We start from the raw sequence: 12,872 nt of genomic DNA, 5'->3' as shown, positions 1-12,872 counted from the left end.
GGATCGTTCTAAACCGGGGATTAGGAGGGCTTGCTAAAACCTCTAAACTTACTCAAAAATATAAAAACAAAGTTAAAAACGTTTGAATAGACTCAAGGGACTCAAAACAGATTCTAAAGACTCAAAACAACTTAAAAACACTCAAAACTGTCTAAAAACACAAACTGGGCAGATTTAACTCTAACACAACTTTGGACGAATTTAGTGTTTTGACTTAAATCAAAACACTCTAAAACACAAACAAAACAGATTTTAAACACTTTGGAACAAGAAAGTAAAATGGGGGTTTTGATTTGGATGAATTTGAAATAAACAAGCAAGTTATAAAACTAGGCAGATTATAAAATGAATTTGAGAAATAAAATGATGGATGGATTAGTTAGAGGTCCGTTCTTCACACATGACACACTTGTACATGAATCGATTTCCAATTGCTTTTCAATAAACTATGATACTCAACACCCCAGATTAACCGTGATGCACAAATTAACCCTCAGATTTTCCTTTACTCATTGAATTGGATGAATGCATGCGACAACCCAAATCATTCTCTAAAAGTCCCCTATATGAATGCATAATAGAGATACAATCAGAGATCATTACGTTCAATGAAAATCATAAGTGTTGACGAGGCAATTATAACTATGAATGCATGATACAATTGCCAAGAATTCAATTAACGCGATTGTGATAGACAACCTTCACTACTCATGAATATAAACTTGTAACGATTAGGTGAAACTCATTTATATTCTAGCATCTAATTCATGCATGAAAACTAAGGGTTGTAACGGGGTTTAAGGGTAATGGCTAACAAAGAAAGGATAAGGATAACAAATGTTCTGAAAGCAATAGCAAGCAAAGTAATAAAATAGACACTTGGAATTCACTTAATAATGCAGAAATTAACTTTTAAACACAAAGGGAAGATTCAAGCAACACTTTAGAGCTCTTTTTCACATATTTTTCAACTCTTTTTCACTCTTTTCACAACTTTTCTTCTTTTCATTCTATTTTCCACGAATGTTTCTTTTTTTCTTTTTCTTTTCTACCCGTGCCTTATTAAGGACTTTGGCGCGCACACACACACACACACACACACACACACACACAAGAATCACTTCCCCCACACTTGTTTTTCTGCAAAAGTTCAACAAAATGAATTCCTTCTAAATTATGTTTTACTATGTTTCAAGAACAAGGTATGGATGGTCATAATCTAGGCTAGGTGAGGATAGTGTGGGTTAACAAAGAACATAGGCTACAAAAGGCTCAACGGGGTTAAACTTAAACACATAATGAAATAGGGCACGGCAATTTGGCTGTGGTGGTCACTACACAACTTCATCTTGAATATGTGTTATGCAAATCAATAGTATGCTTTGAATGAAATAGGCATGAGTTCTAGCAATTGGAACTAAATGATGAAACGCCTTCTAAGTAGCAACCAAGCAAAGAATAATGAGATCATGCAACGACTTTAGAAAACAATAGTGCACAGATTATTAACTCTCCAAATAAACATTTAGGCTCAAGTCTCACAAGGTTGTAGCGTTCATTTGAGTTCCTTCCTTCAAGCATGTTACAAAAATTGATTTTTCCTTTATGATTGCATGTGAATTCATAAATTATAAGGAAAACTAATGAAAAGGGCTTGAAAACTTTGAGTTTTAATGATAAGGACAAAATAAAGGGTAAAGTGAATAGTACCAGGATTGACTTTTTAGTGTAAAAATGTGGTTTTTCGTTAAAGTGAACAATACCGGGAGCTTTTCGTTAAAGTTCCCTAAATTATAACCACAACCAAGCATACACCAAAGAGTAAATCAAATTTTCATCCATGTTTATAACTCTCTTTAATAGTCATGTAATTAAAAACCAAATCCTCATCATTGTGTTGGAAGGTACCCTAAGACACAAATAAACATACAAAAACAACTCTTTTTGGGTTTTTCAAAACAATTTTTCAAATTTTTATGAGATTTTCGGATTTTTATGTCAAAACACATTGAAACACTCCAAAACAGCTTAAAAACACTTAAAACAGCAAGGAACAACATTAGAAGTAATGGGTGATAAACTCCTACGAATTTCATACAAAACAATGGTTACCCCCCCACACTTAAATCAAACATTGTCCTCAATGTTTCAAGCATAAACTCACACAAAAACAAGCAAATAAACAAACAACGAATAAACATGACAAGTATAGCAAAGTAAAAAAAAAACAAACAGAGTAGAGTTTAAGAACGCAAATCTGGTTTTGGAGATAGATGATCTTGTTGACTTTCCACAGCTTTGATCTCGAACTAGTTTGGAATTCTAAGCGAGGAATATCAGAGTTCCTTGGTTTCAAATCAGACTCCTTCTGCTGGGTTGATTTGATTGTGCAGTCTGCATTCTTCTCTGCTTGTTTCTTCTGCACGGCAGGCAAGCACGAGGTAGAGGTGTTGGTCTGTTTCTTTCTTCAATCTTTCATAGTGCCCACCTCTTGCTTTCTTTCTCCTTGTCCCTAGCTGATGATGAATTGGTAAATTGTCTCCACATGCTTCGAAGTATCATTTTCACTTCCCTTATCTGTTTCCCAGGCAGATGTGGTAGACGAAGATGAAGCATAAAATGATGAAGATGAGTACTCGAGAGCAAGGCTAGGTAAGCAATCAGGAAGGGGTTCCAGGCAGTCGGTTCCAGATCGGAAGATTGATACCAAGTGCTGGCTTATTGCTCTCTTTCTCCTTGTCCCAAAACAACGACAAGGAGAAGGACAGGGAGAAAGCATGATATGAGATACTCTTGCTTTCAACCTTCATGATATGAAATACTTTTGCTTTGAATGAGTTGTTTGCAGAGGTACCCCAAGGAATAAGGAACACTGAGTGACTCGAGAGGGTTTGTTGGAAGCATTCTCGGAGAAGAAGAAGGGTTATGTATGTCTGCCTTGCAATGGAGGGTGAAGGGTGACATTTATAGGAATTAATAACTGGTACTATTCTTTCACTCTTGTCAGCAACCATTGGATGATTTAATAGTAAACTTCACGTGCTTTCTACTTCACAAGAGATCTTCGACAGATTGCCCGTAATTTCCGCAAGGCTGAGTGTACATGTGACAGGCGCTGACACGTCTGGAAAAACAAGTGCCTCTTTGATATTTGGAATCGGCGCTTCGACAAACTGCCTGTGATTTCCGCAAAGCTGACTCTGTATGTGACAGATGTTGACACGTCTAGAAAAGCAGATGGTTGGAATCGGCGTCAGCCCAGCTTTTGAGAAAGCTAGCGCTTCTTTGATTTTTGAGTTGGCCTCTTCGATTTCTGAGCTCGCCTCTTCGATCTCTGAAATCCCATCGAGTGCTGATTTTTATAGAGGTACGCAGGACGTTTAAAGCACACTTGAATTTCTGCCTGTAGAAACTCTCTTCTTGCACTTCTATGATCTTGACTTGTCCGACCTCTTCTTTCTTTAACACATCTGAAAATGTCTGGCCCCTCCGACCGTCGTTTTGACTTGAACCTTGGTGAAGAGGCAGTCCCGCCTTCTCCAGACAACATATGGTGTCCATCCTTCATATCCCCTACTGGTCCCCTTACCGTTGGGGATTCGGTGACGAAGAATGATATGACAGCTGCGGTGGTGGCCAAGAACCTTGTCACTCCCAAAGATAACAGACTACTTGCCAAATGGTCTGATGAGTTAGCTGTTAAGGATTCTCTGGCTCTCAGTGTGCAGTGCGCATGTTCCGTGTCTAATATGGCCCAACGCCTATTTGCCCGAACCCGTCAAGTTGAATCATTAGCGGCTGAAGTGATGAGTCTCAAGCAGGAGATTAGAGGGCTTAAGCATGAGAATAAACAGTTGCACAGGCTCGCACATAACTGTGCTAAAAACATGAAGAGGAAGATTGACTAGATGCAGGAATCTGATGGTCAGATTTTACTTGATCATCAGAGGTTTGTGGGTTTGTTCCAGCAGCATTTGCCTTCGTCTTCTGGGGCTGTACCGTGTAATAAAGCTCCAAATGATCAACCTCTGATGCTTCCTCCTTCTGGGGCTCTGCCGACTGCTGAGGCTCTGCCGACTACTGAGACTTCTCCTAAGCAGCCTTTGTGAAGGCTCATTCTTGTATTTATTTGCTTAATGTTCCTTTCTTTTTTTATGAATGTAAAAATACCTTGCATAACTGTCAGTGTTTCAAAAATAAACCCACACCAAAAACAATTAAACAAGCAACAAATAAAAATGACAATCATGGCAAAATAAAACTACAGAAAAGGGAAGGTTTTTAGGAAAGCAAAACCAATCGTGGAGCAATTCAAAAATCTTCCTCATTTGAATACATAGGTTGCCTCCCAAGAAGCGCTTTCTTTAACGTCTTGCAGCCAGATGATGCCTTCTTTTAAACTCCATTAGGGCTCACGGCATGGAGGGGTATTTCCTCCACCATATACTCCTCAAACAGGTCGTAATAGGGCTTCAAACTATGCCCATTCACCTTAAATTCAAGATCGGTTTTTATGCTTTGGTATTGGACTGCACCATGGGTAAAAACATTAGTAATAACAAATGGTCCAATCCACTTAGAGCGTAACTTACCGGGGAATAACCGAAGGCGAGAATCAAATAGGAGCACTTTCTGCCCCTTGGAAAATGTCTTTGTACGAAGCATCTTGTCATGATACGCCTTGGTCTTATCCTTGTAAATTCGAGCATTCTTGTATGCCTCATGCCTGATCTCCTCGAGTTCATTTAATTGGAGCTTTCTATGCACCCCGGCGGCATCTATATCCATGTTGAAGGTCTTTACAGCCCAATGTGCCTTGTGCTCTAACTCGACGGGCAAATGACATGGCTTACCATAGATGAGCCGAAAATGGGACATGCCAAGGGGAGTTTTGTAGGCCATACGATAAGCCCACAATGCATCGTCTAAGCGCAAGCTCCAATCCTTCCTTGTTGGCCCCATAGTTTTCTCAAGGATTTGCTTGATCTCTCTGTTTGAAACCTCGGCTTGCCCATTGGTCTGAGGATGATAAGGTGTTGAAACCTTATGTGTAACGTTGTACTTTTTGAGCAAAGCCTCAATGGTTCGATTACAAAAGTGGGAGCCTCCATCACTAATGAGAACTCTAGGCATTCCAAACCTAGCAAAAATGTTAGTTTTCACAAAATTTGTAACAACCTTAGAATCGTTAGTACGAGTGGCTTTTGCTTCCACCCATTTTGAAACGTAATCAACAGCTAGCAAGATATAAGTGAAACCATAAGATGGAGGGAAAGGACCCATGAAATCAATACCCCAAACGTCAAAAATTTCAACAAAGGATAAGGGTTGCTGCGGCATTTGATCCTTGGTAGCTATGTTTCCCATTCTTTGGCACCGATCACACGTTAGACAATAAGTTCTAGCATCTTTAAACAACGTGGGCCAATAAAATCCACATTCAAGAACCTTTAATGCCGTTCTTTGAGTGCCAAAATGTCCACCATAAGCATAAGTGTGACAAAATCTTAGGATCGAAAGAAATACACAATCATGCACACATCTACGCAAAATCTGATCAAAGCAATACTTCCACAAATAGGGATCATCCCAAACATAGAAACGTGCATCTTTTCGAAGTTTATCACATTGGTTCTTGGTGAGAGTGCTAGGAACTTGTTTAGACACTAAGTAATTCACTAGATCGGCATACCATGGTTCACTCACCTTAATGGACAGTAGCTACTTATCGGGGAAAGTTTCAGGGATAGGCACGTCATGCTCATGCTCCTCATGGACCATTCGGCTTAAGTGGTCAGCCACCACATTCTCGCTTCCTTTCTTGTCCTGATTTCGATGTCAAACTCTTGAAGAATAAGCATCCAACGAATGAGCCTCGGTTTTGCTTCCTTCTTCGTTAGTAAGTACTTTAAAGCTGCATGATTAGTATAAACAATCACTTTAGTTCCAATTAAGTAAGATCGAAATTTATCTAAAGCAAAGATAACAGCTAGAAGTTCTTTTTCCGTTATGGAGTAGTTCAATTGGGCATCATTGAGAGTCCGAGAGGCATAGTATATAACATGCGGCTGCTTGTCTTTTCTTTGCCCCAAAACAGCGCCTAATGCATAGTCGGATGCATCGCACATAAGCTCGAAAGGAAGGCTCCAATCGGGAAGAGCAATGATAGGGGCCGAAGTGAGCTTCTCCTTGAGTTGCTTGAATGCTGATTCACACTCCTCATCAAACTGGAAGGGCACATCTTTTTGAAGCAATCGGCAAAGGGGGTTGGACATCTTGGAAAAATCCTTGATGAAACGCCTATAGAACCCTACATGGCCAAGAAATGAATGAACCTCTCTAACCGAAGTAGGAGAGGGTAAGTGACGTACAAGGTCTATTTTTTATTTATCTACTTCAATTCCTTTTTCTGAAACAATATGGCCTAAAACTATACCTTGTTTAACCATAAAGTGGCATTTTTCCCAATTCAACACAAGGTTAGTTTTAACACATTGTTTCAAGATCAAGGTCAGATTATCCAAACCAAAAGACTCCCCAAATACACTGAAATCATCCATAAATACCTCAATTATCTTCTCAACATAATCGGAGAATATACTTACCATACACCTTTGGAAAGTGGCAGGTGTGTTACATAGGCCGAATGGCATGCGACGATAGGCAAAAGTTCCAAAGGGACATGTGAATGTGGTCTTCTCTTGGTCATCCGGTGCTATCACAATTTGGTTATATCCAGAATATCCATCAAGAAAACAATAAAATGCACGACCGGCTAACCTTTCAAGCATTTGGTCGATGAATGGCAAAGAAAGTGATCTTTCCTTGTTGTAGAGTTTAGCTTCCTATAGTCAATACAAACACGCCATCTGGTTTGAATTTGTGTAGGTACCAACTGGTTCTCATCATTCTTGACAACGGTAACTCCAGACTTCTTGGGAACGACTTGAATGTTGGAAATGTGCCCTAAAACCAATCATGTGATGATACTTTACGGACATTTCACATGTTAAACTAATCTATTTTAATATCAAGGGCATAGATTATTGTTTTAAGCCGTCTCATATAAATGTTATATGCTTAAACGATGAGTCCAAGGAATATGTAATTAGGAGAATGTAATTTAAAGAAGTTAGATTCATGAGACCATTCTCTTTCGTATACATATCCTAAACGTTCCTGATCATAGGATTGCCAATTGAGCATTGACAGTCCGTTAAGATCAGTATGTGCTATGTCTTCTCTTAGTGAGAGTGACTGGTCTCGAGTCATTGGTGTGACTGACACCAAGATAAGCATGTAGGTGCTCAATAGCGAATGAGTCCACTGAACACGATCAACGAAGAGTTCTCATACTCATGTGCTGAACACGATCAACGAAGAGTTCTCATACTCATGTCACATGAGAACTCATGGTTGGGATAATGCAAAGTAGTCATTTGACCCGAGGCATCATAGTTGTCTTGTGGTTAGGTCCTTGATCTTTGATTATGTTAAAGTCACTCCATTCGCGGGTGTCCACGGCATAGTTGGGGTTAAGCCACTTAGCCATGGAGGCAAGTGAATGCGCAACAAGGGATCTCTAACCTTCAAACCGTTTGAGGGATAATACTCTATGATATGATTAAGAATCTCTGGCCAGAGTATGAATGAGATTTAGGAAGTCATTCCAAATCACATTCAAGGTAATCATATAAGTAAATGAATCACATTGGATAGTAGACATGAATAAACTATCAATCCAAACAATGTGATCAAGAGTATTGTATTAGAGAAAGACCGTATTGCATTGTAATCCTAAACTGAATAGGTTCTCCACCTCTTCTGATTAGCTTGGGTAACCATGACATACTGCTAGGTGTCACTCATGGTTTGTGGAAGCCCTAAACGTGTATAATCACTAAAGGGAGAATTGAAAGTAAGTTTCAATTCACAATCGATTTGAAAGAGTTCTAATCGCCCACTGCCTCGCTAAAAGGAACCTAATGGATCGTACACCGTGTAAGGTAGAAATTGAAGAAACAACGGAGATGAGTAAGGATAATTAAATGGTTTAATTATTTATTTATGGCAAGGATTAATTAATATGTTAATTAATCAAACGAATAAAGTTCGTTAAAAGACCACGGGTTAGTTTTGGGCCTCAAGGCCCAATGGGCTTCGAACGTCAAGCCCATTGACTTAAGTTGTATGACAACTTAATGACAAATAATTCACAAAGGCCTAAAAAGCCCAATGAAACCCTATGGCCGGCCATATTGATAAAGGAGTGGGTTTTGGACTTAATTACAAGTTTGCCACTCCAATGAATGTAGGTATAAATATGACTTTATAGCCAAAATTCATTTAGGGTTTTCTTTTGGAGAAAAGATGAGAACACAAGCTCTTTTTCTCTCTAAGAGGCCGGCCACCCTAGAGGAATTTAGCTAGCAATCTTACTTCCTCTAGGTCACTCATTTCTTCATCAATCTTTCCTTGGTGTGGAGACTTAGAGGTTTTCAACTTTGAGAATTTGGAGAAACCAATTCTTCCATCCAAATCCATGGAGATAAGAAGCAAGGAATGAAGGCCCTATCTCTTGGGTGATTATCCTTTGCTTATGCAAAGAGGAATCAACAAAGGTATAAATTTCTCAACTCACTTTGTTTTGAGTTGAGTCTTGGTTCACCTAACTACTAGGCTTTGAATTTAATGGGTAATGTTTTGTTTTGAGTGCATGCAAGCATGATTCCGTCTTTAATTTGTTAATTGCATGTTATAGATGTTGCTCAAATGAACATGTTTTTCACAAAATTTCCTTCATTGAACTGGTGAAACCCAATGGCTATCGAAGATAGGATAGATCACGCCATAATCTAAGAGCTTGATTATTTCCTTCTTCAAAACTTCCATCATAGGAGGGTTAAGACGGCGTTGAGCCTCTCGGGATGGTTTAGTCCCCTCTTTAAGAAGTATGCGGTGCATGCAAGTGGTAGGGCTAATTCCCCTAATGTCGGCCAAGGTCCACCCTATGGCTGTTTTGTGATCTCGTAGCATCCTTATAAGCTTTTCTTCCTCATGTGCTGTGAGACTTGAAGAAACAATGACGGGCAATGTCTCGTCATCTCCAAAAAACACATACTTCAAATGGTTCGGCAACTGCTTAAGTTCAAAAGTAGGTGCCTGAACAATAGAAGGTAACATCTTAGTAGAAACTGAACTTGAAATATAGAACGGAACCTTACCATATTGTCATAGAAGTGACTCAAGGGCAGCCACAACCTCCACAACTTCCTCATTAAATGGCACGGCATTGGGATCCCAAATCTGGCCGTGGGTTTGCATTGCCCCAAGTTCTTGGTTTTTGAGTTTTATGCCCTTCGTAATGGCTATTTCAAGGGTATCCTCGTTCAATTCCTCCAGATACTCATGCGCTAAAGAATCAATAACATCAATAGAAAAGCAAGAGTGATCATCAACGGGATATCTCATAGTTTCAGAAATATTAAAATCGATAACTTCCCCATCGAATTCCATCGTCAAAGTTCCCTTGAATACATCAATCTTTGTACCGGCTGTCTTCATGAATGGCCTACCAAGGAGAATCGGCAAAGAGGTGGAATGGACTGAATCTTTCATGTCTAAAACGTAAAAATCTGCCGGAAAGATCAAATGGTTCACCTGCACTAAAACATCCTCCAAAACACCTTTTGGGTATGCATTAGAACGATCAGCCAATTGTATAGTCACACCATCCTTTTTCAATTCACCTAAGTTCATAGATGCATAAATAGAGTAAGGCATGACATTTATAGATGCACCTAAATCTAGCATTGCATTTTCAAATCGAGTATTGCTAATCACACAGGGAATCGTAAAACTTCCTAGGTCTTTGCATTTAGTGGGCAGTTTACGTTGCAATACGGCTGAAAGATTTTCACTTACCTTAACTACCTCTTTGTTTGACATTCTTCTCTTGGTTGTGCACAACTCTTTGGGAAATTTGGCATATTTTGGGACTTGTTTAATTGCCTCAAGGAGTGGAATGTTTACTTGCACTTTCCGGAATGTTTCAAGAATGTCCTTCTCACTCTCGTCCTTGTTCGATTGCATGAACCTACGAGGAAAAGGAACATGGGTCAAATTAGTATTAAGTGAATTTGAACTCAACTTACCTTGTTTGGCCAATTTAGGAATGATAGGGGCCTGGGGCAATGGTTGATTCACCATTTCCGTGGGTGTGCTAGTGCTCCCCTCCTCGTTTTGCAGCTGTTCATCCTCTTTTTGGGCAGATTTGGGAGTGTCGGACTCACTTCCAACTTTTTTTCCACTACGCAACATGATGGCTTTGGCAGATTCGAATCCGCCCTTCGGATTCATAACGGTTGAACTAGGCAACTTACCTTGCTCTCTGAATTATCCTACAAACTCTACAATCTGCCCAATTTGCTTCTCCATTTGGTCCACCCTTTTGTCTTGGTTTTGCATTGCTTTGGCTTGATTTTCTTGCCCCTGAGACAAATTGGTGAGTAACTTAAGAAGTGTTTCATTATCTAAAGATGTACCTGAGGTATTTTGGGCAGATTGTTGTGGGGCTTGTGTTGGTGCGTATAGAAGCCCGGAGGTTGCTGCCTACAGCCTCCTTGTTGTTGGGCTCCCTCCACCTGAAATTTGGATGGTCTCTCCAACCTGGATTGTACGTATTAGAATATGGATCGTTCCTTGGCTGGTTTTGACCTTGAAATCCAATTGCATTGGCACTTTCCCATCCACCATTTTCAATCAATTGCGGGCACTTTTCAGAGGCATGTCCTTGGATAGAACACACACCACATACACTTGGTTCTTTCATCCTCATTTCTTCGGCCATCTGAGACACAATGGAAGTAAGATTAGCTAATTGCGATTGTATGTCAGATGTGGAATTTACCTTATTCACTTGCTGCCGTGGGGTATCCCTTTGACCAACGCCTTCATATTGTTGAGCATTCAATGCTCGGTTAGCAATTAAGGTTTTGGCAGCCATGGGTGTTTTGTCCACCAAAGCTCCTCCCGCTGAGGCGTCTAGCATTTGGCGTTCAATTGGTAGAAGCCCTTCGTAGAAATATTGAAGAAGAAGCTCCTCCTTCATCTGGTGCTGTGGACATGAAGCAACAAGGGTTTTAAAATGCTCATAGTAAGTGGGAAAGGATTCACCTTGGTTTTGCTGAATGCCACTAATCCTTTTGCGTAGTAGAATGACTCGAGAGGTTGGGAAAAACTTCTTCAAAAATGCCCGTTTCATACTCTCCCATGATATGACAGTTTCGGGGGCTAGCTCATACAACCAATCTTTAGCCTTTTCTAAGAGAGAAAAGGGAAAAGCCTTCATTTTCAGAATGCTTCCATCAATGTTCACATGGGTCATGCTCGAGCAAACAACCTCAAACTCCTTCAAGTGTTTATTAGGATATTCCATGGACATCCCGTGGAACTTAGGAATGTGATGCAACAAACTTGATTTCAATTCGAACTCGTCCGTCTTCCCTAGGGCAGCCATGGGGTATTGGATGCATAGGGGAGCGGCATTGTCCAATCCTGAAGCAGAAAGCTCATTGATTGTTCGATTGTTCGCTGCCATGTTGTGATTTTCCTCTACAACCTGTGCCGTGGGCTCCTCTTGCTCTTCTACTTTGTCTTCTCCAAGATCTGGTGCAGGTTGAGATGGTTGGGTTTCTTGTTGATTCCTTGCTCGTCTTAAAGTTCGTTCAAAATCGTCGTCAAAGTCACGGATGTGCTTATGAATAGGTTGAGAACTTCGAGTCATAAACCACCTAAAACAAGAAAACAAGTAACGTCATCAACTAGGAACAAAAACACATGAAAATAAACAAAAAGAAATAACAAGGGATTAGCAAAATTGCTAATCCCCGGCAACGACGCCAAAAATTGATACTATGAAAGTTAAGCACTCAAATTAAACCCTCTTGTTGTCAAATTGTAGTATAAATGCAAGTAGGGATCGTTCTAAACCGGGGATTAGGAGGGCTTGCTAAAACCTTTAAACTTACTCAAAAACATAAAAACAAAGTTAAAAATGTTTGAATAGACTCAAGGGACTCAAAACAGATTCTAACGACTCAAAACAACTTAAAAACACTCAAAACTGCCTAAAAACACAAACTGGGCATATTTGACTCTAACACAACTTTGGACGAATTTAGTGTTTTGACTTAAATCAAAACACTCTAAAACACAAACAAAACAGATTTTAAACACTTTGGAACAAGAAAGTAAAATGGGGGTTTTGATTTGGATGAATTTGAAATAAACAAGCAAGTTATAAAACTAGGCAGATTATAAAATGAATTTGAGAAATAAAATGATGGATGGATTAGTTAGAGGTCCGTTCTTCACACATGACACACTTGTACATGAATCGATTTCCAATTGCTTTTCAATAAACTATGATACTCAACACCCCAGATTAACCGTGATGCACAAATTAACCCTCAGATTTTCCTTTACTCATTGAATTGGATGAATGCATGCGACAACCCAAATCATTCTCTAAAAGTCCCCTATATGAATGCATAATAGAGATACAATCAGAGATCATTACGTTCAATGAAAATCATAAGTGTTGACGAGGCAATTATAACTATGAATGCATGATACAATTGCCAAGAATTCAATTAACGCGATTGTGATAGACAACCTTCACTACTCATGAATATAAACTTGTAACGATTAGGTGAAACTCATTTATATTCTAGCATCTAATTCATGCATGAAAACTAAGTATGCATCCTTAATAAACATACAAGAATCAGTTATGAATAAAATAGATTATTGAATTGCAATCACAACTTATCAAATCACAATTGGAAGAAATCAATTCAAATCTCAAGCAT

Source organism: Malus sylvestris, chromosome 10, assembly GCF_916048215.2.
Source record: "Malus sylvestris chromosome 10, drMalSylv7.2, whole genome shotgun sequence".
Lineage (NCBI taxonomy): Eukaryota > Viridiplantae > Streptophyta > Magnoliopsida > Rosales > Rosaceae > Malus > Malus sylvestris.
This window is presented reverse-complemented; position numbering follows the sequence as displayed.